Source organism: Lycorma delicatula, chromosome 4, assembly GCF_047948215.1.
Source record: "Lycorma delicatula isolate Av1 chromosome 4, ASM4794821v1, whole genome shotgun sequence".
Classification (NCBI taxonomy): Eukaryota; Metazoa; Arthropoda; class Insecta; order Hemiptera; family Fulgoridae; genus Lycorma; species Lycorma delicatula.
Genome location: NC_134458.1, coordinates 46,930,892 through 46,958,132, shown reverse-complemented (window position 1 = coordinate 46,958,132; position 27,241 = coordinate 46,930,892). Strand labels below are relative to the sequence as shown.

The window sequence follows — 27,241 nt, the reverse complement described above, 5'->3', positions numbered from 1 at the left end:
TTCGACAAATCACACTAACTACACCATCGTGAAATATCCTTTTCAAGATACTAAATCTCAAATTTGAACGGAAATTTATTGTCATCTATAATTTAAAAAAAAAAAAAAACATTTTCCATTAATAAATTTCTCATGAAGCGTACAACACGCCTTCGTATCTAGAGTTGGTTGAAGAATGCAAAGATATCATCTCGAAGTTGAAACGTTCAGTCATATTTTTACACGATATATATACGTGAAAATCTATAATCTGGCGAACCGGCAAGACCATGAATGTATCCAAAGAAATGTATCATACCAGTAAACTGAAATAACTGATAAATTACTTCCGAGTTCTGAGGGTTCGATAAAAGAAAAAACAACAGCAATTAAGTTTAATCCGTCGATGTAAGTACTAAAAACGAATTTCACATACAGTACTACAACAAACGACGGCGAATCGCAGCTTTATTTAGAATTCTATATTGTATACAAGTATCTTTTTTTGTGAGGATAAAATTTCTGTTACAATTATTAGCGTGCGGAATGAAAAAGAATATGTATATTTAATCGGATATGATTTGTCATAAATAATAGTTATTTACTGAAAAAATTTACTAACAGGCTTTGTATTATTACATTATCTATCAGATACACTAATCACAGCCTTTTTTTTTATTACAATTATAAGAATACGTTTAGAAAAAAAAGGATATGTTTTAAACAAAATCTGTAAATCACCGAACCAGAAAAAATAAAAAGCCACTAAATTTCTCACAGGATTTGACCTGTTGTACAAATTATACATCTTAATAAAAAAAAATCAATAATAATGTTAATCAAGAAAATTTGAGACAAAAACGTTCAAAAACTGCTTATAAAAATCTGATTAGTTGGATATTTCGATCAGTAACAGTTATCATTAGTAGACAGTAAGGAATTAGTAAACAGAATAATAAAACTGTAATATATCTGTGTACATATGTAAAATTATTTAAAGGTACGAACAATATCCCTTAAATTTGTCTCACAGGAAGGGATGTTCTTCGATTAGTTCATACTACTTCTTTATTTAAACAATTTTTTTTTATATAAAATGTATGACCAGGTTCTCTCGGGACTATTCTAGTCGTGAAAATAATGGAAGAATTTCATATAAGCATACGTCCTAAAATGCTTCTTTTGCGATTTAGAGCTAGTGAAAAATTTCGCTCGCATTTCAGCAAATTAAATTCCCTACAAGTTTTGTTTAAAAGTTTTACGTGTTTATTACCCATTTAACAAAGTTATTGTACGTCAAAAAAAAAAAAAACAGGGTTTTACGCTAATTTATTGGTTTTCAACCCACATTTCCCAAAAACTACTGCAGATATGGCCCTGAGACGTATTTTTTTTTTCATTTTCAGGTCGAAAACCATAAGAAATGCCCCTTAATTAACGTCCTAAAAATTTCATTACGACCTCATTTCACTGGGGTAGCTGAAATACGAGCGAAATCTTTCACTAGCCGTACCTCGCAAAAAAGCATTTTAGGATATATGTTTATATGAACTTTTTCCATTATTTTCACGAGTAGAATAGGTTATGAAAGTTCCGGGAGAACTTCGTGATACACTCTGTATAACCCTATACAAAAGGGCCATGCATTAAGTCGTGGTGGCTGATCTGGGTCGTACGTATCAATGGTTTAAAGCTTTTGACTGGTATTGCCTAAAACAATTTGTTTTTTCTGTTTCCTCAACAGCTGTTTTATTTCAATTTTATAATTAATACTAATAAAAACACTCTGTAGTGTTTCGTAAGCATTACTTACGAAATTGTTAATTGTTAACTAATTATTACATCATTATTTTTACATTTATCAAATAATTTCACATTTACTGACGATGACTTTTACAATGGCTGTCTAACTTTAAAATTTTGCTTTTTTCATTTTTTTTACGATCTTTGAGCGCTTTTTTTGTTTTTTTTTAATCTATATATTAAGTGAACAAATAACCATTCTAATCAAAACGCAAAAGCTATCATTTTTGAATGAATACGCGTAGCATATTTCTTAAAGTTCAAAACATTTTTTTAAAAATATATTCAGCATATTTTTTCCATCTGCAGGTAATTTTCACAAAATTAAAAGAAATTCATGAACCAAAAAAAAAGTCCGATCTCTGGGGCTAAGTAGTAGCCCACGGCACAAGCTTTCATTTACGTAGTGAATTATTCATAAAAGAAAATCGAAGTCAGTTTAATAAACTTACTAACGAGTAAATACGTATATTAAAAAAATGCACTAAGACACACAGCCTGAGTCTCCGTAGAGTAAACAAGAGACGTTCCGTAACTTCCAAAACATTTTTGTTTGTGAAAACGGATGAGGTTCAAGAAAGTTCGGATTTTTTGTGAATCGACGATAAGGATCCTCCGCGGAGTCGTGCCTAAACCAATTAACTATACATCTCAAATGGGACAACTCCATGGGGCAACAACTAAGTCAATCCCATGAAAAAGAAAAACAATACCGTACAAAAACAACTTATAAAGTACGATTTATTTTACCGGTCAGCAGTAGCGTTTTATACGTACTAATTCAATAATACGCTTTTAGTTCTGAAATCACTAAGAGACATTTCAGGAGCTACATGAATACGAACAGATTTAACTCCGTTCTCATTCCGGTAAAATGAGATTTAGGTCTAGATCACAACCGTATTTTGTTACAACAACCGTAAGTAAATTTTATCTATACTGCAATTGTTGTTTATTTTGGTTAATTATTCAGCAAAATAACTACGAAAAACGAAATAAAATATTTTTAAGACGATAAACTTTAAAACACGTTACAAAATAATTATTTTCTAAAATACAAATTTTTTGCTTCCATTCTTGAAAATTACCAGAAAAATACAACACTTAGATGAAAGAATTCATTACGTTATCAGAATTCAAACAACTTTAAGATTAAAATCTAATTAATCATGTTTACATAGCTGTCAGAAAGCAGCCAAATGAGGAATACACACAAAAAATGTATACTTCTGACGCATATTTAAGTTTTAATCCGTAATTCACATAGCCGAACTCATAATCAATTAATTTAGAACATTACTATTAACTACACAGGTGAAATCGCTTCCTCCATTAAGAATTTTTAAAAGAAATATACGGAATTATTTTTTTACGCAGAACTGACTTTTTAAATTATTAAACAGTAATAATTAAAGGCGGTTTTTTTTCTTAATTATGTTTTACAAACACGAACAATAATACAGAAATAACTATAATAATTATCGAAACGTGCTAATTAAAGAATAAATTTACTAAAGTTTTATTCGATCATAAGAAATCAGAAAGTTTTCTAGAAAAATGAAGCTTATAAATAAATAAAAAATAATAATAATATTTTATTAACGCTAACAGTTTTTTAAAATAAAAAAGCTAAAATCTTTAACATAGCATCACAAAACAGCAGTATGTAAATTAAAACTGAAAACATATAGTTAAGCAAAGCGTGTAGAAAGTAAACAAGATTACCAACATGCAATAATCAACTAATAAATATTAAAATTAAAAAAGAGTTACAGTTGAAAAACTGGAAAATAAGACTAGTGGCACTACGTTTTTAACTTAACCTTTACTTTAAAGCTTAATAACTGATCGCTTTATAATATAGTAGAATTTCAGGGTACCCTTTTTTTATTTCCCCAGTTTATCAGTTTTCTATTAATCTAAGCAATCTCATTTTATTCTTTAGATTTATGGTAAAAAAATGATAATAAAAAAGTAAATTTCCTTATGTGATGACGTATAAACTTAACACCACTTTTTGGCCGTATGAAACACTCAAAAAAAATTTGAAAACGTATTCGGCATTAACTGTCAAATAATAAACCCTTCTCAGTGCCCAAGTTCAATATGAAAGATTATCTAACCATCGTCCATATTCGAAGAATAATTATTTATGTCACCACAGTTATTTCAATGAATTCCATGAACCGGTACGAGCAAGAAAACATAATAATTAAAAGAAACCATTTAAATAAATAAATATATATTTACACATTAAAAAAATCTTGCGCTATTCTGCTTAAGATTGCCCCTTAACGATTTAAAAGAAACGGCCTAAAAAGGTCAACAGTAAGGGTGTCGTATACCACGCTGACAACGCCAGATCGCATACATCTTTAACGACCAGTCAGAAATTGAGAGAACTTGACTAGAAGGTTTTAATGCACCCACCATGTGGCCCGGACCTGGCACCGTCAGACTATCATTTGTTTCGGTCTCTGCAGAAGCCTGAAGGATGTTAAGTTGGTTTTAAAAGAGGCCTGTGAAAACTACGTGTCATAAACTTTTGACCAGAAACCACAGAAGTTCTATAGCGACAGGATTATGGTGTTGCCGTAAAAATGGCAGGTCATCGAAAAAATTGGGGCATGTGTGGTCTCATAATGTTATTTTCCAATAACAATAAATGTATTCTCAATTTTGGTCTCCAAAAGCTCAATACGTTTTAGACAAACGTATTGTTATAAAAATAACAATTCCTAAATTAAATAAAAATTACTCCGAAAAGGGTAGATGACTGCGAAATGACAAAAATTGAAATTGGAATATCGAAAAAAGTCAAAATTGGGCCAGAAAGTTTTATTTATTTATGTAATAGGATATATTTAAACAAATTTTTGAGCGTTTCAAACAAGTGTAAACTCAAGTACGTAATGGCCAAAAAGAATCGCTTAGCTTCATTCAATGTTTAAAAGATAAATTTTAATAATGAAATTAAAATTCTGTATAATAACTTTTAAGATTAATATAAAGGGAACTAATCGGCTTCAAACTCATCGGTGAAGGTATAGCATAGTCTAACTCGAAATAAACGAAAAATTGAACCCGTGAAATATTACATAAAACCTAAAAATATTAGGATTATCTTTAAAAAGTAAATGGCTGGCTGTTTTTCCATGATATACAAAGAGTCATAATTAAATATTTTAAAACCACTTCATTAATTACACTGATAAACATAATTTTTGTTCCCAACATGCGATACATGATTTTAATCTGTTTTTTGATGCAGAAAACAAATATGAACTCAAAATCTTTCTATCACCCACCATTTTTGAAAACTTTTACATTTTAAATAAAGGATTTTTTTTCATTTTTCAACGTATAGTTAGCATCTTAAGCTCCTATATTGTATTTTATTAGCTCATATTTTATTGTTAACATAATTTGTAAGCCATAAATAAACAATATTAGACAAAGAATTAACTCATATCATAGTCACATATTATGACATACGTACCTATGGTTTGGCGTGAACCAAAGGATCATGTAACCGATTGTTACTCTTGTTTAACAAAAGTGTGTCTGGAATTTCTAAAAAATCTAAACATACTGTAAAATATCCTTCATTGCAATCTGCAATCAGGCCTGTACCTCACAGTGAAATTATTTCAGTTCCTGAGCCACCTGTGAATATATGTTTCGAAAGCAGCAATGAAGAATCAGGCAGTGTTGAAGAAGACAGCAATGATTTTGATTTTGAATTATCTTGCAATATGCCACATCTTTTATCACAAGGTGAATTAAATGACTTGGTTAGGGATTTAAATTTATCAAAAAATCAAGCTGAACTGTTAGGATCAAGACTGTAAGGTTGGAATTTACTTCAAGAAAATACGAAACTTTCGGGCTTTTGAAGCCTACAAAAAGAACTTTCTCAGTACTTTATTGATGAAAATAATTTGGTTTATTGCAAAAATATTGATGAGCTTATGTTGGGCTTGGAACAAGTTCATAAACCTGAGGACTGGCGCCTTTTCATAGATTTGTCCAAGTATAGTTTAAAAGTGGTTCTACTGCACAACAGTAACAAATATCCTTCTATACCAATCGCTTATGGTATTAATTTGAAAGAGATATACAATATAATGAAAGACATTCTTGAAAAAATAAATTATAAAAGACATAGCTGGAACATATGTGGTAATTTGAAAGTTATAGCTATTTTATTAGGCATGCAGTTAGACTATACTAACTACATATGTTTTCTTTGCGAACGGGAGAGCTGAGCGAGGGATAAACATTATGTTATCAAAGAGTGGAAGAAACGAGACAACTCCAAATGGGAAAAATATTATTCACGAGCCCTTAGTTGAACCCAAAAAAATATTTTTACCCCTTCTCCATATCAAGCTACGATTAATGAAAAAATTTGTAAAAGCAATGAAGAAGGATTGTCCTGGAATTTTGTACATCAGGCAGAAATTTCCGAATATAAGTGGAGGAAAACTTAAAGAAGGAATATTTGTTGGTCCTCAAATAAGAGAGTTGGTCAAAGATGATGTCTTTAACTCGATGTTAAATAATGTAGAAAGTGCAGCTTGGGCTTCATTTAAAGATGTTTGCAAAAAGTTTCTCGGTAAACAAAAATCCGACAATTACCACGGTGTTATTAATGAACTTCTTACTTCATACAGAGCTATGAGATGTAATATGCCTTTGAAAATACATTTCCTCCACTCACATCTTGATTTTTTCCGGGACAACCTCGGAGACGTAAGTGATGAACACGGTGAACGTTTCCACGAAGACAATTCGGTGATGGAAAGCCGCTAGAAAGGGAAATGGAATACTAACATGCTAGCCGATTACTGTTGGATATTAATTCGGGATGTGCCTGAGGATATTTATAAAACAACAGCATCACCGAAATCATTCTAACACAGGTATGACCATGCAAAATTATTAAATTTACAGATTTTAACTATATTTTCCTTTAATTTTTTTCTGAAGCGTAATTTATTTAAAACTAAGAGTGATAGAAAATTTTTATTTACAGATCTGTAATGTACCCAAAAACGCAATTCAAGAAATAATATCACACTTAGAGAATATTAATTTAATTTTTTTTTTGTCTATCAGTGTTATTTATGTATTAAAATAATGGTGAATAACCTTTTTGTCGATTTAGTGATTAACGAATGTTAACGTAATATTAAAGAAATTTTTTTTTAAAAAGTCAGCTTTTTTTAACTCAAAGAAAACCACCTGAAAACTTCGTTATGTTTTTACTCGTAATCTTAAATTTTACATAGACTACAGTCTCAAATATTTACAAAAACGAACTGCTGGTAAATTTGGCGATACAATAGCATAGTCTACATGAATATTAGTTTCAGATAATTAACAACTAACATTTTTCGAATTTAAAAAAAAAATTGTTTGTTTATAAAAGTACGATGAAAAGAATCCGTATGAAGTATGCGACATCATAAATGATCGTATTTATATTGTATTCGTTCAATACCATGTTCCTTAAAGCGTAGACAGCAGATGCTAATTTAAGCCATCTGCATACTTATCTCATGATAGATGATATACGTCACTGAGATGATATAGATTCATTTTAAACTAAGTGTTCTGCTACTATTTTTTATGAACTGGCTTGGAGTTTATAACACCGATAAGAAATAACAATATAGATCGCAACGTCTATTAAACTGTTTTGTGATATCGCAAGGCCCTGTGTTCAAAACCAAATTAAAGAATACTTATATATTTTTTTGATTTGAACTTTTTAAAGTGTTAACATTGTTTTAAATTTACGTCAAAGTTTTGCCAAGCCACAACAGCTATATATGGATATCGAAAACATCAGAATTTAATAAGAGTTTTGGATTTTTAAGAAGACAATGGACGTTAAAAACCTTACAGCGTGGGGAAAACATATATCAAATAGAAATATTGAGAAGACTGGGCTTACCAAAAAGAAAAAGGAAAGGAGTAAACTACTGAAACCAAAAAAGTGAAAGTGTACGAATACCTATTAAAATCTACCAAATTCTATTAGGAAAATTTACCCACGTTTTATTTTACTATAGAAATAAATATTACTTCGACATAAACGTATTTCCTCGCATCGAAAGTTTAATCGATTTCAATACGGACGAAGCCTTATCTGAGCTTTATCAATAAAGTTAAAACTTTTCTTTACAAATGATAAAGATTGCAATATCAAGTGTGAGGATTTTAAATATGAAATCTATTATATAAACCGATTAAGAGTTCGATTCAAAGAAAAAAAAACATCTAAGCAGTTAAAAATTCGATTAAATTAGCTAATACTTTTAATGGTATGTACCGAAATCTCGGAACGTCTGAATCTTTTAAACAATCAAAATATAGAGGTATATTATGAAGCGAACTGTTTCTATTTTAATATTTAACATACGTCGCAAAATTACATAAATTAAGGATTTTAGTTCACTAATAATATATAGGAAATGCTTAACGAAGCCATTTAATTAATCGACGAAGTAACAGATAATCAATATTCTAATCTTCATAAAATGAAAACTGTCGCAAAAGCAGTAAATAATCTGGCCTATATATCTAATGAGATAATGAGGGAATATTACGGTAGCGATCCAATGAAACGAAAGAATACATTACAGCCAATAAGATAACATATTGAAGGGAGGAGGAGATAGTCAACTGTTTAAAAAACACATCCGATTGGCCAAATAAGATGAAGGTTATTTTTCATCTCCAATGAAAAAAAAAAATCTTAGAATCGCAAGAAAAAACAGTTTACTTCGAATGAAAAACAACTTACTGTTCATAAAGCGTAAAAGAATATAAAATTACTCATTATGCTTTACGAAAAATAATGTAATGGGAGAAATTTTAAGAGCTTATACGAAGCATATCAGAATAATTTATATCGGAAATCTTATCGATCGGAAAGTAAAATTGTTGAGAATTTTTTTCACTAGTATGGTACAACTATACCTTTCACAATTTCCTTTTCGTATAATTTTATAAAAACATTTCTTATAAATGTAACAAAAAAATTACGATTTAATGAATACCGTTTGCAAAAATTTGTAATGTACAAGAAGACATCTATAAACACGAACAAAAAATGGCAAACTGGAAAACGTTAAACTCCATAAGAAGGTAATTTTTTTATATCAATTATACGGAAATCACTGTTCGTCAACTTAGATAAGACATTTTATCCAAAATTGGATCGGCAACATTTAGCGAGATATGAAATAAGATATACTCAAAATTTTCATTCGAGAAGGTAAATCAAGCCGATTGAATAACAACAAAGAATCTTCGGAATTTTATATTCTAACATATACGAGATCATATAAGGAAATAACATCAGAAATCAATTTTATAATTTACGTTAAAGAGTGTTTCATCCACATATAAAATTTTTAAATACATAGACCGTATAATAAAGTCGATAAAAAAAGTTACACGAATGAGGATCGATTTAGCTACCGGGTTGATCAACGGTTAACGGTACACATACATTATGTAACGTTTGAAATGGAATAGCAATTAACAGTCTATAAAAACACATTACGAAACGGTTAGGGATTTGACAGCAAAAGGTAATAGACCGCAAAATCCGATGCTACTCAGGAGTTTAGTTGACGAATCCGCTGATGAATATTACAAGATGAAGTGAACTGATCCATTGTGAAAGTGCAATTTTTATAATTTCATTATTACACGAACATATTTAAAAAGACCTCAATTCCTATTCATGATCTAATACCCTACTAATCCATGCACCAAATACCGTGACATTTAAATACTAATAACAAATATATGTTATTTCCTCGGTAAGTATGGAGGCACGGGTCTCGTAATTAAATGTAAGGGGCACTTCCTCCGCTAGGCTTTCATTTCCCTAACGTTTCGTCACCAAAATCGGATCGAAGTAATGCAGTATCTGAGGAAAGACTTTCTGCAACACCGACCATCTGGGTCCTGAGGAAGAGGGTAACTACCCAGACTAGAGGCAAACGTTCGAGTTAATAGTTTCTTTCCTTTTCCCTCCCCTTTATTTATTATTTATCCGTCATCCTCGGTGCAGCCACGTCTTTACAGGAGTTTAGAGAGTTGGCGATACAGTATGCTTGTTAAATTATCCAAGGATTCTAACTTTTATCCGTAGGTTGTACATAATGTGATGAACTAGTGGCTGAAATGCCTACAGGGTGTACTCAATTCTTCTCCTTCTGTTACTAATCGATCGACAAATTTTAAAATCAGGTCTTTGTATATCCGTTAACAAAATACATTATTAAACAAAGTTTTACTAAGACCCTTATTCTTATATTTTTGAAATTACAATAATAATTTTATTATATCAAATATTGCAAGTTGCGGAAGTAAAGCTTCAAAAATCACACTCGATACAAAAATCGCAAAAAATATACAAGGTAAGATCATACGAGTAAAAGACTATGAACCAACCAGACGTAGAAAAATACTAATTTCGAGAAAATTCCACTTCCTGGCATAAAAAATAATTGTTTTTTTTTTTAAATTATCTTGAAAATTGTCATCATCATCATCATGAGGTATTTTGCCCATTGGCAGCTCCGACATCACTGACACTTCCAGTCCTTTCTGTTCCAGGCAAATTTTTTGGTATCTTAGTAACTTCTATTCTTGATACCCTCTCTATCATCTTCTTCCTCTTCACCGCTCCCCATCCACAGTACCCTCAGTCTCGGTTGATAATATACCTTTTACTAATATATGCCTTTCCTCCTTTTGATTGTTTCCAACAGTTTTCTTTCTTCCTTTACCCTTTCAATAGATCCTCATTACTATTCTCCATTCACCTCTACACTCACATTTCCATAACTTCAATCTTTTCCTTCTCGTTTTTTTCTCCTTACCCAAGCTTCGTATTCGTACACAATCACATTTCATACCGGCCTTTTCATTAGATCCAAGTCTATTTTTCTACAAAACAGTTTCTTCTTCTTATTAAAGGCCTCTTTTGCTATGGCTATTTTCGACTTAATTTCTGTATCACTACATTATGGTTTTATATACTTCCCACACATCTGTATTTCTCAACTTGTTCTAAACCGTCTCGAATTTTGTTTCAAACCAAAAACTATTTCCAGAGTAAGTCTACAAAAAATTATTTTTATAACAGGTCATTTTGTAGAAGGTCATCTAAAGGAATATCTCCCCTTATACAAGAATTTAAAATATGTATAAAACAAACACGAATCGTTTTAAAACATAATAGCAGATGTCAGTGAACGTTAATACGTTTGTTTCAATTAACTGTTAAAAGCCGGGTATTTTAGATAAATCGGTAAAATAATAATTAATAACATCAACGATGGCTAACTCTCTTAGAAAAAACTTCACGTAATATTTTTAATGTACAATTTACAGTTTATAAAAAAATATACATCAGTCGTCACAAAAAATATTGTTCCACAGTACTATTTTTGATTATACTCGCAAATCTGTAACTTATTTTGCTATAGGTAGATTCTAACCTTATGAATATGAACATTTTTATATTAACTTGTTTTTTTTTTGTTGTTGTTATTAAATTAAGCTTTTTCTTGTAATAATTAAACGCCATTTTTATTGGTCTATTGACAAAAACAACAATGTTATCTGTTTGTAACTTACACTAAATGCACAAGTAAATAGATGAGTAACTCCATCTAATTGCTCGGCCTTGAGTCTAAGTATATGTTAACAGTTCATATACTAATTGACGACATAAAGAAAGAACTTCGGGGAGGGGCACAAAATCAAGCTTGTGTTACCCTATTTTAACTAACACGCTTTAAATTTTATGTTGCGAAATCAAATTTATTTCTTTAGTACAATATTAAAATAAATCTAACTGTTAAAAATTTATGAAAAAAAATTATATATATATATATATATATATATATATATATATTGGTTAGAGATAAACCAGCCAACAAAAAAAACTATGAAACTTCTTATCCACATTTCTTTTTACCAGCGATGGTATATCTTTACCGAAGGGTTTGAAGCTTAATAACTCGCTTCATAACGATAAAAACTCGCTTTATAGAACAACGATTAAAAAATAGAGAGTTGAGATATTTTATTCCCCAATAATTTTTATTTTTCCAGCATCATAGATCTAGAGCTATGCTGCAAGAAGAAAAGTATGGTAATCAGTCAAAAAATGGGGTAAACACTTTTTTTTGTAATTCTCGACGATTCAAGATCCAGGGACTCCAAACAAGTGTGGGGGGAGGGTAATATTCGTACGTGTGTTGGCGTGTTTGAAGCTTAATAATATTTGACTGGATAAACCGATTATGATGAAATTTTGTATACAGACTCCTGTACATGGGACAATTTGTTGGTAAAGTATTGGGAGTCGATATCTATAGGAAGTAGGGTAGATAGCTTTTTTGGGATTCCATTTTTTCAAAATTTTTCAAACATAACCCCACTTTATATTGTACATGCACGCATGCTTATCTTAGAATTTAAAAAAAATTACCCTAAATTTCCTCTTTCCCTAAAAGTCGGAAAAGCTATTTTTTTATTTATTGCATATTTTTAACCGATTTTTTTTTAAAATGTCTTCGTATGCTTAGTAAAAGTGCAAGCGATCCAAAAAAAAGTTTTTGGTGGCAATATTAGTGGTGGGGAAATTGATCAAAGTTTAAATAATTTTTAATTTTTCAAACTTTCTCTGATTTAAAATTTTTACATTTTTAAAAGTTTACATAATAGATTTTTAGTAGTAATACTACAATAAAATTCATCATAATTTACCCGCCACCACCAAAAAATAAATTTTAGGTAACTTTTTATTTGTTGTATATTTTTCAGTGGATTTCTTTTTATTTTCTTCTATTTAAACGTAGAAAGATCAAAAAATTTTCTTGGAAGGTGATTTTGTACGTGGCAGAGCAGAAAAAAATTAAATTCCGATTTTTTTTTTTTTTTGAATTGATAAAACTTTTTTTTGTTTTATTTAAACTTTTAATGATAATTTTTGTAATAAAATTTCATGGTAAATTACCTCCACTCAAAAAACAAATTTTAGGTAGTTTTTTCATATATAATTATTTTTCCACTGTATAAAAATAAATAATGCCAGGAATGTATTACAACTTTGTTAGATTTTTTCGTTAATTAAGCAATTTTTTAAATTTTATTTTTTACCATTCACCTTAATAACTAATAACTTAAAAAATACCCTTTACTAATACTTTTTTTAAATCTTAACTCGAATTTATCCCAATGTAAATCATACAAAAAAAAAAAAAATTCTATTAATGCGACTTATTATCTGCTTAATAATTTATCTACTCTTATTGTTTTCACCCAATGCGGCTGTTTTTAGACAAACAGCTGACACTGCCGTTTTTCAAGTAACAGCTAAATCAGCAAGAAATTATTTTCAAAAATTAACAAAAGTGATAGATTTGGTTTTTTTTTAATTGAATAAGAAACTGTATGATGTTATTAAAAACAGCTATTATTTTACGGGGAAACTGATATTTGTAAATAAAAATGTAAATAAATATTTCGTGCCAGAAAGCCAGTAATTTTCACGAAAAAATGATCAGTCTCGTTTTATAAGCAGCAATCAGTAATAGTAATAATATAAGCTAAGTTATCGATATGATTGTTACTGTACCTTCTTCTGCGTGCTGCTAATTTAGGATTTAGATTTTTTTTTAATTCGTTTTATCCTCTTTAATAATGATTACTTTAAATGAGTATAACCACGTTTCCTTATTCAATTTATCAAAACGAACCAAATATTTTTTTTTTTAAATGTTTAAAACAATTTTAATCTGAATTAGCTATTAAGACTTAAAATATGGCCGATAACTGGAAAAACGTCCATCCAAAACCAAGCACATTAGATGAAAGTAATAAGAATACGTTAATTACTAACCAAGAAACATTATTTTGACTTTTTTCTGTGTATTTTAACGTGGGTAAATTAAAATTACTTTAAAATAGTCAACAAAAAAAACTTTTCTTTAGTTTTTCTTCAGTTTTGTGACAAAAAGATTTTGTAATAAAATGAAAATGAAGACATTAATTTAACAGAAAAGTGATCCAGAAATAATTCAACGCGTTCGGAAAATCGCTGTGCAGTATGCTTTAGAATTATATGATGCATTATGTTCTTTCGGCGTTACGTTGGTTGTCCTGTGGGTTCGTTGGGCGTTGCTCAGTAATAACCCAATACGTCAGTTGTAGAGTTGTGATTGAATGTGCTTCGTTTCGTTCCGTGTTGTTTCAAATAATCGGAATCAATAGTTGCGAGAAACGAAATGGTTCTATCGATAGAGGAACGCATTTTTCTCACTGGACAAGTCTTTCGTGAAGGTGACAAAGTATACTAATTTAGTGAAACGCAAGTTTTTTTGAAAAGTTTCCAAACACTCCTGTTCCTCACCACAATTCAGTTTGGACTTATCAAAATATTTCGGAAAACAGATTCTGTTGAAGACGCTGATCGAAGTGGAAACTCACCTAAACTAAACGAACAGAAGCTGCTTGATATTTCGGATGCAATGGCCGAAACTCCATCAAAGTCATGCGTAAGTTAGCACGGCAGCAAGATATCGACTTCCGCAAATAAACCTGTAAGAAAAGAACTGAGACTTTTCAGCTGCAAAATAATGTGTTAAGAACTGAAACCTACAAATCATGACAAAAGACTAAATTATTGTCAACGGTTTAAATGTTTTATTGACCAAAATTCCGTAGGTATTCTCGATATTACGTTTTTTACAAATGAAATGTGGTTTCATCTGGGAGGGTATATTAATTCACAAAATACACGACTGTGGTCGACAACTAACTCCCATGAATTACACGAAGCGAAATCGGAGTCTGGATCGTGAGAATAGAACGCGCGTTGTGGGTCCAGTGTTTTTTGAAAATACTGATCCTTATTGTGCTTTTTTAACAAACTTCATTAGTCAGTTAACAGAAGTTGAAACAAATCACGGTTGGTTCCAACAAGATGGCGCCACACAGCTAACAGATCAATGATTTTTAAGAAATATCTTTGGTATCGAATCATTTCGAGGGATTTGTAGCCTCCACGATCGCCCGATCTGACTCCTCCAGATTATTTTCTATGGAGGGCAACGAAACAAGCAGTGTATAGCAACAGACCACGCACGATTGACGAACTAAAAACCGCAATAACGGCATACATACGAGACATACCAATATATCAGCTGGTTAAAGTGTTTGAAAACAAAGTAAAACGTGTGCATTATTGCACTGATGTTGGAAGGTTATTTTCAACACCTTTTATAAACTATTCCAGTTATTGTAATATCCGTTTCTATAAAATAATGAAATAAAAATATAAAGTAATAGTTTCGTCATTACACTTCAATAATTCCAGTGCACAGCAACTTTCCGAACGGACTGTATAAGACCGCTCACCCTATATTTTACCGTTATTATGTAGTTTACATTAAAGCTTTAAACTCATCTGCTAGATGTAATACTACTAGCCCAATTGTAATTATTGTTTGTAAGCTTTGAATTTTTTATTTTCTTTCATTTTATTCACTATAACCTTTTTTGCGGGAGAGCTACAATTCTTATTTTAGAAGATTGTTAAATAGGAGAAAAATGATTAAATATCTTTTTATTATAATATGAACCGTCTATTTTTTATTTATTATATCCAGTCTATTGTAGTCACGTGTCGATGATACAATCTGAACGTTACCGGCTTAAGAATAAATGTGACAGTTTCCGTTTTGACCGTCCTGGCTTTGTCTTATAATATTGTTGTCCTTACAGAAACGTGATTCGGTAAGTACTTCTAATCAAGATTAGATGGAACTATTTAATCAACGACACTTTTTAAAAATTAAAAAGTTTAACTTTTTAACTTTTCCTCAGAAACTAACGTCCTTAGATAGTGAAGACACTAAAATTGCAATTGCTTTAAAAGCAAGTCGGATTACGGGATTCAAACTGACGATGAGAGACTTATAAACCTCCAATCAAAAAGAAGTCAAACTTCTAAGTGCATACTGCTTATTTACAATCTTGTTCTAACATCGATTTCGATAGAAATATCGGTTCAGATTTAATATTATCGATTAATATACCGTATTTTTTCCGTATGGGTGGAACGTAACTCAATAATGGCCGGGACGTTTATTCAATTAGTTTTTATATCAAAACCAAAACGAAAAATGTTAATTTAAAAAAATATTTACGGTTGAAAATACTATACAATCGACAATAGCGTTAATCTGAATTAATTAATACGCAGTACTTGAATTACAGAACCGATAGTGTTACAGAAGGAGACATATTTAACGAAATAAATGATTCTTTTAAATTTTACGATAAAGATATCCATTTCGTAACATGAACTGTAAACTGTAAGTTAACAACGTGCGATAAACGAAAAGTAAATTTATTAAATTACTACGTTGACAACCGTTTCGAGTTGTTGCACTTGCATGTTCTCAGCGCATACACTATACTGATAATCTGTTATAAATATAACGACTTTCGGCCATAAAAATAATTTTTACTCTTCGTTAAGAACCCTTACATAAAAAATTAGGATTAATAAAATTTCAGATTAAAGTAATTGCCTTGTTGTACTATATAATAATTAACAGCTAACTCAAAAACTCAAATTTCACTTACCGAAACCACCATTTTGTTTTAATTATTTTCAGGATTTTTAGTACACAGCTCTCCAATCCCTGTTGGCAAAATGAATTTCATTAGTGTTTAATACGCAAAAACTAAATTAATAGTTTTTTTTCTAAATCAGACAGAAAAAATATAATACACGTATAAAACTTTTTGTGGTTACCTGCTTACCCTGTGTGCTTTCCAACTGTAAATAGAACTTTTGTATCTTGAATTTGATAAATACAAAGATTTAATGTTACTTTAAAAAAAATTTTAATTTAAGATTAATACGGCAAAAATTTTAAGGTCCAGTTAAAATTACTTTAAATTAATAATAAAGCAATATTAATTTATGATGACGTAAAGAATATTTAAGTGGTAAGCAGGTAACGGAGAACATTTTATTTGTAAATTTTTAATGTTTGATAAAAATAATTATAATAAAAGTAAAAAAAAATGAAATAATAAACCCAAACAGTTTTAATAATAAAAATGTTTAATTAAGGATTATTTACCATAATTCTTATCCTACAAAAATATATATAATTCGGTATGTTGAACATCAATCGTTTTTATGAAATATCATCGATTTTTACGTACAATTTTTCCCTTCTTTAACATAATTATATAATTAAGAAGAACTGAAACAAATAAATAATGCGGCTTTTATGGGATATGGAATAACAATTTTGACGAAATAAGCGTTTGTTTACTATTGGAACCAAACTGTTAAATGCAAAATTAATTTTCGAAATTTTATAAATTTAAAAATTTTAATTATCACAAAAAGGCTTATATAAAAAAAATAAAATTATTAATAATATTATTATCTTTAATCTTTAATGAGATAAAATTAATTGGTTGCAGTTAAATATTTTTCGGTTTATTATATAATCTTTGCTGTCAGACTTTCTCCTGTTAGTAACCACAAATCGTTTGACTTTTGCTACTAATTGTACATAATAAAATATATTATACCGTTGTAATTTTTACATTTGTATAAAATATTACAATTTTTGTAGATTTATAATTTTTTTTTTTGGTTACAAATATATTAAATAATTTCAGATAAGAATTTTTTTGTCTTTCCTTTATTATATTTTGTTTTAATGTTGATAAATAATTATTTAACGTTAAGAAGATGAAAGGCTAATAACACGACACAATCAACTTTCATATCGACCTATTAATACAACTTACAACATTAGCATGCCACAAGCACACTAATACTTGCTAGTATTAACGAACGTAATACTATAGTACTGGAAACAGATGACTAATACCGAAAGGCCAGCTGAAACGTTAACGCATGCGCATATACATTCATCGAGTAGTGTCTGTTCGTTTTATAGATGGAATCGGTTATTTACTAAATATAGACAATAAACTTATACTCTCCATCTCAATGAAACAACACCTTGATGTAATTTTATATATATTACAAATATTACTGCATAAAAAAGATCACACATATGACTCAAAAACGATTATACACAATTTTTTTTTTAGAAGGAAATATCACTATAGACAGTAAATATTTACAAACAGTAAACAAACAAGTTATATACTGTCTCCGTATTTAACATATTACGCAGAAACGAGCAAATTGGTGGGCGCCACCAGTGTTGTATACCCTACTTTCAACAAACCTTGCATCAGACTAACTTAATAATGTTCATCAGATTGATTAATATTTTTGTAACGCAGAAACAATCCGATCGACGTTCGTATTTTAATTCTTTTACTGTACTTTCTATCAATTCATTGAAAAATTCTGATTTGGGGATATAATTAATACAAATAATTTTAAAAAGTACAATACTCGAAATGAAATATCAAACAATCGTAATACGATTGTTTATTAGAGATCCCAATAGTGATTAGTTGAATATATGCCAAAATACAGGCTAACTGCAAAAAAATTGTTCTTATTCACCAACGGGAATAAGATACAACATGGATGCTACTTCACGACTAAGGCTTTCTTTAACGAGGTTTCGATATTAATATTTTAATAATTTTATTTCACAATTCCTGAAAGGTCATTGATTTAAGATACACCGACAAAACCAAAATACGTGTAATAAAGCTGTTATAAATCGACCATAAAATGGATCGATTATTATCGAACCAGAAGTACTACGATTACTGTATAAACCGAAGGTTTAAGTTTTTTTTTTTTAAGTGTACAGTACGAATGAAAAAGCAAAATAAATATTTATTCTGATTTCGTTTTTTAAATTTATTCTTTTTGATGTGGGTTTATCGAGTTACAAAAAATCATTCAAATGTCAAATCATTTAAAAATCATTCTGTTATAAATTTACTAACATACTTAACTAAACTATTTCTCGAGCTTGACAAAGCAATTTTTCTTTTGTGTTAATTTGGGTTGAATTTTGTACTTTTTTTTACGTTACATAAAGAACTGTACACATAAAAGAACAAATTTACGAACTGTTTGTACACTACATAATGATAAATAGAAGTTATATACTTTTCATTATAAATGCATTGAGAAAATGTTTTTGAAATAGGTACCAAAAGTTAAATATACATAGTTCAATAATGAATGACATACACATTAAAACATGAAACTCCTTAAGTAGTCAATTACTAAATATTATAATACATATTTTTACGGCTGTTGACACTAACTCAGCTGCAGGCTGTAATGAAACGTTTTACAAGGACATTCATTTTAATTAGCTGGGGAATCGGATATTTTTAATAACTTTTTATTAATTCAATACAAAAAACTTTTCTCGAAATGAATCTCGCTGGTTAATATTTTTCTTTTTATTTATTTTCTGTTTTTATTCTAGTTTTGTTGTCATACGCTACCTGGCATTTCTGTAACGAACAGATCGTAAATAAATAAAATACATTACATCTAAACACAAAATTATTATAAGAGCACAAAAGTAGGTTAACAAATTTACCGAATGAATAAATTCAACCGTATGTTACTACGGTTGAATTTTGCGACTTTAATAATAGAATCCTTAATACAGCTTTATCTTTAAACAAAAAACAGTTTCTTAAACGTTTAAATTCGACGACAAATAGTATTTACGAGATCTTGAACAAAACAAATGTACGTGAATTGTAAAAATACATTTTTTTAAACTTTTACAAGTGGGGTATTAGAGAAATAAAGTTCTCCATACGCATAGCATAAAACACGTTGTGTACTATTATTTAAAACGAACATAATATTCGTAATTTAGGTTACGCATGTTCTTTTTTTTTAAATGTTTAACAATTTATAAATGTATATATAATCAACAAACACAAAGTCATGTAGTAGAAACTGAGCTGTTCCTAGTGCACCGTGTTCTAGATCGGTAAAACGGGAAGCAGCTTTAAAAAAAGTCTTCCATAGCAACATAGCGTCAACATTTACCATCCACGTTACAGACACGAAACACAAATGCACCGGCATCGACTGCAACCTTTTAATATTGTACACGTATACTAAACACCAGATTTTAACATACTAGGCCGTAAAATACATAAAAAGATAACAAGATGTACTTAATGGATGGACACATTTAAAATACGACATAATTTTCGAACACATTTCATTAAAATATAAAAATGAAAAATAAAAACTGTTAAATTATGTTTTCGAATTTTATTTTAATTAAATTTTAAAAAATCAAGTGATTAAAATTTAACACTATAGTACGAATAAATATTTCTGGTATGGGTCTTAATTAAAGATGTGAGCCTACAAAAAATGAAGATGATCAACCAAATTTCAAGATGAGATTTTTTTTAGATAATCAATTTCAACAGATATAATAAATTTCTCATTTCGGCCGTGCAACTAACAGAAGTAATAGGTATTTATTTACATCCGTTCGTTCAGCGATAAATTTCGAACTTTAGGAATGGTTTTTTAAAACTTCAATTTTAAAAATAAGTTAACACAGGATGGAAATGGGAGTTCAATTTCGCATTCAAAATTTTATAATGAGAAGTAAGGATAAAGCATGCTTTATATTATGATTACTTTATATAATCGCAACCAAAGGCCTATATGTCACAATATTAAAAAAAATAATAATAAATGAGCCATATAATATTAACAGGGCTAATTATCATTAAATTTAAATTGTATGCAGTTAAATACGTGCAGCACTTTACCGTAGATACATGAAATATATATATATTTAGTAATTTGCCAGAAGCACATTTTAATATCATTAATTAAAGTGATATAAAATATCTGTCAAGTTTACATTTAATACGAGGTGAAATAAATTTAATTAACTGGCAATTTTACAGAGTAAATAACAACAACGTTAATGATATATTCTTTTCACGAACGAAAAATAATAAAATTAATAAAGAATTAAAAATAATTAATTTTTAAAGTTATCCGCTATACCAAAAACTGTAAACCATGGACGAGTAATCGTGAGGCAGGTTATCTCATTTCACCGCCAACCATACCCATGGGGTTGATGCGGTTAACAGTACGTCCAACCGCATTAACTAACCTTGATCAGTGAAAATCAGGTACCTGTTACAACCGAGTTGATTGTCGAGTCATAAATTAAGTCACAAGTTTTAACTTACTCCAGCCGAATTCGAACCAAGAACGCTTAGATTAGATGTTGAACTGTCATCATCATATAAATTTTTCTGATCTGTACGTAAGTTCGTTTATCTTATAAACTAAGATTCACAATATACGTAAAGTTAATTTTTTTTAAATTTTTTTGTACTACTTACTATCACTGAAAGGAATGTAAAATATTTCCAGTCCGCTACTGAAGAAGAGGGAGTTACGAAATGAGTCTAAAATATTAAATATAGCGATGTATTTTACAACTTAAAGGAGCCTCTAACACGATTTTATAGAGATCTGTGTTATAATGATCAACGACAAAATAAAATAATTTATCAACGAGCTCGGGCTTATTATACGAATGAATAATCTGGGAATGCACTTACGCGCATTTCACAGAATTTTGTAAGAAATACAATCAAAATATTAGTTAACTTGGATAATTTACTTAAAGACTACAGCAACGTCGCTCACATAAAGAAAAAAATCACGGAAATGACTAATTACCAAATAAAACTGAAGGAGGGAGGAAGAGTTTAGAACGAGTTTTTAGTTGTTCGATGCAGTGCGTCAGTACATCTCAACGTGCATAAATTGAGGATACAGGATTATTACTAGCAATAACAAGAATAGAAGCTTTTATTTCTTTACACAAACACTAAAAATAAATAAATGAATCAATTAATTAACAACGAAGCAAGACTTTTTTTCCTCAAACGTCACTTCCTAGTAAAAGTAGCAACATCAGTCGGTTGGTTGTTGTCGAATAAGAAATCAAAGGAACGTAGGAACGTTAATATATATAAAACCACATCTCTAAAAATATAATTCTACCACAACTTTGAACAGAAATACTTTGTGTCGAATAAGATACACATACATTTCCATAATCGCTAACTTATCAAAATTATATTTTCTAAATATCTACTTTCAAAATGGAAAAAAAAATCATGCTCGAAATTTGAAATATATATTTTTTTAAAAACAATAACAAATACAGATTGTAACACGAAGTATCCCGGGACTTTCATAATCTATCGTACTCGTGAATCAAAAAAAGGTCATATAAATATATGTTCTAAAACGCTTCGTTTGCGAGTTGCAACTAGTGAAACATTTCGCTCGGATTTCAGCCCGGTGAAATGAAGTCGTACTGATTGTTTTAGGACCGTTACTTAAGGGAAAGGATTTTTGATTTCTTATGGTTTTTGACCTGAAAGATTTAATAAATAAGTCCCAGAACCGTATCTGCAATAGTTTTGAGAAATGTGGGGTGAAAAATCAATGAATTGGGGTAAAAAAAACCCTGTTTTTTTATGTTTGACGTACAAAAACTTTGTTAAATGGGTAATAAACACATAAAACTTTTAAATAAAACTTGTAGAGAATTCTGAACAAAATGGTGTAAGATAAGTTGAATAAGACAAAGAGAAGTTAGAAAAATTCAAATTTATTCAGAAACAGTACACTAGACCAGCGATTCCCAAACTGTGCGCCGTGGCCTTTTCACAGGGGCGCCGCGAAATATTGTAAAAGCTTCATAATCAATTGAACCAAGACATTTATAATTATTAATTTAATGTTAATAACGTAAAAAAATAATGAAGATATACGAGTTTTATTTAGTTGTGTCTCTTACTTACGAATAGTCATACATTAATTTAGGGTAGGGCACCATGGAAAAACTTTTATTGAAAAGGGCGCCACGACTCGGAAAAATCTGGGAACCACTGTACTACATCAAAGTGCATTATACGTACCAGATTATAATAATTGTTCAGAAATGAGCACTCAATTCTCAACACATTTCTTGGTACCCTCCTGTGCTGCTTTTTTTGCTCTGTTTAGTTATTCACGGCTGTCTTTAAGTTGCTCAGCCGCATCAACAATGCGGACAATTAATTCGTCACGAAAATGTGTTTTTGTTTTGCATACAATAATTTTCATCCATCCACAACCACAAAAATCGAAAGGTGTTAGAACAGGCGATCTTGGTTAAATTATGATTTAAGTGAGTGGAAACGGCACAAGAAAAGTGGGGAGGCGCGCCATCGTTCTGGAAGTATACTTTGCGTGTCAGCACTAGAGATTTTCTTCATTTTGAAGCAGCTGTGACAATTTTTCTAGAAGAAAGTGCAAGCAGACCTCAGCATTTAAGAGGCCAGGTAATATGAACGGTCCAAACAACTGATTGCAAAGAAGGCCGCACAATATATTAAAGCTAAATCAGTGTTGAAAATTGCCTTCCACCTTTTCATCAGGATTTACTTCTGCTCATGCATGCTCGTTGAGTAAGTTATTGACACCATGTCCAGTGAAATTTGCCTCATCGGTAAACAAAACATACTTGTAGAGTTGTCGATTTGTATTCCACCAGATGCGGAACTCCAAGCGAAGCGGATCATCTCCTGGGTGTAGATGTTGAAGTAGCTGTTATGATACGGATAAAAATAGTTTTGTTTAAGTGTCCTGTAAACCATCGCATGAGAAACTCCGATCCTCTTACAAAGACGCCATGTATTGACGCCTGGACTGTACTGAACTATATCGATAATAATTTCATCAATAACAGCGTCGTGTTGGAGAGATGATCGTTCGTAGCTGATACGAATATAAGGAAACCTGTTTCCCGAAGATTGTAAAAAGTCCCACTAATTGTTTTAGGATCTGGAATCCTGCGATTCGGAAAACGTATTTCACATTCTACTGCAACAGCTGTTGCATTACCTTTACATACACCCAAAATGAAACCATATCAACGCATTCCACTATTGTAAAAAAGTACGGTATTACTTCAATGGTAAACCAATCACTTACAAAATAAAATTCATAGAAAACCTTCGCTAACGACAGCACTGTTCACAATACCCGATATACTTATGTACCTTACAGAATGATTTAAACACTAATGCAGTATTTCGCATTGTTGAACAGCTGTTGTTATTTTGTTACCAACTTTTAAATAATAATTTTTCAAATAACTTATTATTGTACTTCTGTCATTAATAAAATCTAAGTAATTTTTATTTATTTTTTACATTTGTGTAATTTCCAGTGTTTTTAATTTTTTAACAGTAATTTTTGACAGTAAATTTTGTTTTTACAAATTTTTTATATCACAAAAAAAATTTGTTTTTTTTTTTTACTTTAAATAAGTACATTTCTGATAAATGTAGTGATGTACTTACTGTTCCTAAATAAATTTGAATTTTTCTAACTTTTAGTTTGTTCTATTCAACTTATCTTACACCATTTTGATCAGAATTAAATTCTCTACAAGTTTCGTTAAAAGGTTTCATGGGTTTATTTACCTTTAACAAAGTTATAGTAAGTCAAAGATAAGAAATCAGGGCTTTTTACACAAATTTATTGCTTTTCACCCCAGATTTCTCAAAAGCTACTGCAGATACGGTTTTTGAGCCTATTTTATTCAATTTTTCAGGTTAAAAACCATGAGAAATCACTAATTCTGCCCCTTAATTAACATCCTAAAAATTCCAATACGACTTCATTTCATCGGGGTAGCTGAAATCCGAGCGAAATGTTTCATTAGCCGTAACTCCAAACGAAACATTTTAGAAAATATGTTTATACGAACTTTTTCCATTATTTTCACGAGCAGAATAGATCATGAAAGTCCCGGGAGAATTTCGTGATACTCTTTATATACCTAAGGACGGTAAACAACTTAAAAAACAATTACTATTGTTATCCTTTAACAACATAATTTTTCTAACAATTCTACAGTTTCTTTGTCATCGTTACAAATTAAATACAATACAGAAGTTCGAAAATAAGAAAGCAGTGGTTAAAAGTAAAAAAAATAAAAAAATAGTTTTATTTGTTAATAAAAAAAAAAAAACATAATTTATCTACATAATTTATTCGGATCATGTATCAAGATTAAGATATATATATCTCGAAACATTTAATTTTCAATTTCTGATCAGTAGATATGCCTTTATTTTAGAATCTATTACTTTAATCACACAACTAATTGTCAGGAATCGGAATCCTGCAATTACATTTACATGGATTACGAATAACTAAATTTACTAAACAGTTAAATAAACGCATGTTCATTTTCGGACCAAATTAGGAATATTCAGATGCAACACAAACATTATTGATTAAATAACCGCGATGATATTTTGAAAAAATCCCGTCGGTTCCAAAGAGTAATTATACAAATTTGATATACCAGAACGTATTTATTTATATTTTTTGTTGTCCTACTTTATATCCCCCCCCACAAAATTTTGTGTGTATTTCTGGCAGAAACTTACAATAAATTCCGGGAAAAATACTTTTAAAATTCTTAAGGTTTTATTTTACATTTAAAAAATTAATAAAAAAAATTTGTTTTAAATATTACAAAAAAATCGCTAATTGAAATGATTAAATACAAATTAATAAAACAGAGATAATATTTGAAACATTGAAACTTTCATATGAACACAGATATTTATTGTGTAAATATAAATATTTATTTGCGTAGCCCAAAAAGCTGGAATATCTTCCAGAATTTCTTGAAATACGTCACTATCTTAAACTTAACGCTATCTTAAATTCTAACAGACAGGAATGAACATGAACTTGAGTTATAAAGTTCGTTAATCAGTATTTTATATGCAATTTAAATTGCGGGTTAATGACGTTCGACAGACTGGGGAGAGAAGGTCGACAATATTTTTAATAAACAGTATTTTATTTACGCATAAATTTTGGGAAATTTAGCTTGTATTTAAATCCAACTAGAATATTTATGTGACAAGGTGTAAAAACTTAGGAAAGTTTCGTTTATTACTGGTTAATTATAAAAACGACCGGATGAATATATTTTGTAAGCACACAAAAGCTGTCCGATATCAACCGCTGAATTAATGTACCGGTGAATAAACTCAAGCATAAACGGAGACTTTTAGCGTTTACATTTTTTCCGGAAACATTTCTGTTAATGTATCATAAAATAATTTGATCTTATAGTAATTCTACAATTACGAGAAATAATAGTAATTATAAAATGAAAAATCATTAAATCTATATTTTTACTAGCATATAATTATTAATTAAATCATCTACGATCTCAGAAACAACGTTTTTAAATACCGTGAAATAAAAATATGCTTTCTAGGTTTCACTGATTTTATAAATATAAAAATTATTAAAGTTTTACAAGTAAATAAAGAGAGTAAAATAAAGTATTAACTTCATACACAACGTATCCCCGACCGAATCAGGTAACTGAAGTTATATGAGCTACAGTCTATAAATTTCTTGAGCGGAAGACGGCTAAAACGGAAGCTGAAAATTCTCCAATTAGAATAAGTTTTTCCATTCCTACTGAAAAAACTCATTCTACTCGTACATTCATCGAGAGTATATTGACAGCATCTCTTATATATGCGTATAATGACCCGACCAAGTCAAAATATCAATCAACTATAATTAAAAAGTACCAGAAAAAAAAATGTACATGCCAGTTTTTAAAATAATAAATCTGTGAATTATCAATGAACATATTTGAATATTTGCCAACGATAATCAAATTCATTATTTGTTTACTATCGGATATAATAACACAAAAGAACTTCATTCAAAATATTTTATTTAGATCAAATGGTTCTAAAACCATTAACAAAAAATATATAAATAAAAAACATTTTATGTTATAAAAATACATAAAAGAAATCGGGTTGAAAACCTTTCCAGTCGGTCTGGCGTTCCAACGGACGGATCGGGTTGATTTTTTTTCTTTTAATCTGCTCGGAATGACTCGTAGATATGTCATCAAGCGTCATCGGACCCCAATCTTGAGTTTCCTTTGAGAAATCCTCATTTATTCCTTAATTGAGGAGCCTTCCCGAGGTTATTACTCACAGGAAGATCACTTTGAAGGTCCATCGATGCTTGATGACATATATGCGAGCCATTCCGAGCAGAATAAAAAAAAAACATCAGTCCAATCCGTCCAGCGGAATGTCTGGACGGACTGGAAATAGGTTCTGAGCACGCATTTTACCCATGGTAGGAAGGGAAAGAGAACAACAAAAGGATTGGGGGTAAGTGTTGTAAATGGAATAGGTTTTTACCAGATTTTTAAAAATATGTAACACTACTTTGTAATAATAACGCTGCGGAGCATCTATTAATAGTAATATAAGACCGGGAAAAATATTACATGTAATCCGGGTAGAC

The 27,241-nt window shown here is 29.9% G+C and overlaps 1 protein-coding gene across 1 annotated transcript in view; it reads right to left on the bottom strand.

Moving 5' to 3' along the window:
- tou (bromodomain adjacent to zinc finger domain 2B toutatis) overlaps window positions 1-27,241 on the bottom strand; it is a 539,960-nt gene that overhangs the window by 402,743 nt on the left and 109,976 nt on the right. Inside the window, exon 2 of the mRNA XM_075362856.1 lies at window positions 16,474-16,532. The gene's annotated coding sequence lies outside the window, so the exon portion shown is untranslated. The remainder of the gene's footprint in view (window positions 1-16,473; window positions 16,533-27,241) is intronic.